This window comes from Propithecus coquereli, unplaced genomic scaffold, assembly GCF_000956105.1.
Source record: "Propithecus coquereli isolate 6110/MARCELLA unplaced genomic scaffold, Pcoq_1.0 Scaffold143, whole genome shotgun sequence".
Taxonomy (NCBI): domain Eukaryota; kingdom Metazoa; phylum Chordata; class Mammalia; order Primates; family Indriidae; genus Propithecus; species Propithecus coquereli.
This window is the reverse complement of record NW_012138636.1, coordinates 219,278-219,876: the sequence shown is the minus strand read 5'-3', so window position 1 is coordinate 219,876 and position 599 is coordinate 219,278. Positions and strand designations below refer to the sequence as shown.

At 33.4% G+C, this 599-nt stretch overlaps 1 protein-coding gene across 1 annotated transcript in view; it reads right to left on the bottom strand.

The window, feature by feature from the left end:
- GUF1 (GUF1 GTPase homolog (S. cerevisiae)) overlaps window positions 1-599 on the bottom strand; it is a 62,313-nt gene that overhangs the window by 41,206 nt on the left and 20,508 nt on the right. The window lies entirely within an intron of this gene.

The following is a 599-nucleotide window of genomic DNA, read 5'->3' as shown; positions in this document are numbered from 1 at the left end:
ACTGGGTGACAAAGTAGAAAAAATTTCTCAATACAAACGAACATAAAGAAGATTCCTTAGTATGAAGAGTTATCGTACATGCTGACTCTCTTCACCGAAAAGCTGATTAAATAAAGTTAAACTTCCAGGTCACTACACCATGTTCGTTACAACACTGAAATTTCTCTTTGAATGTTATTTTAATATGTGTGTACTGTGTGGATGTTTTGTAGATACGAACATTCATTTTCCCCTGTACTTCCCAGTATGTTTCCTATTTCTTTACACTCTACTATATAGTATCCTGTAGTATAATATTTTAGGATACCAAGGGCATCTAGGGTCATTTGCTCCAACAAAAAAGATTCCCAGAATACTATGCACTGAGTTCCTTATTTGTTGTTTAATATTAAATCTCACTTTTATCTGGCTGTTCTCCATATAACCCTACGTACTACACAATGGTTTTCATGACATGGACCACCTATTCCTGGAAAGACCAAGCTATTAAAATGTTCACAAATTTAAGGGCATACCTAGCATTTTTTATAGACTGAGTATATACTCCTATTTTTCAAATGTAAATAGATGCTCCTGAAATCACATAACATACATTTTAA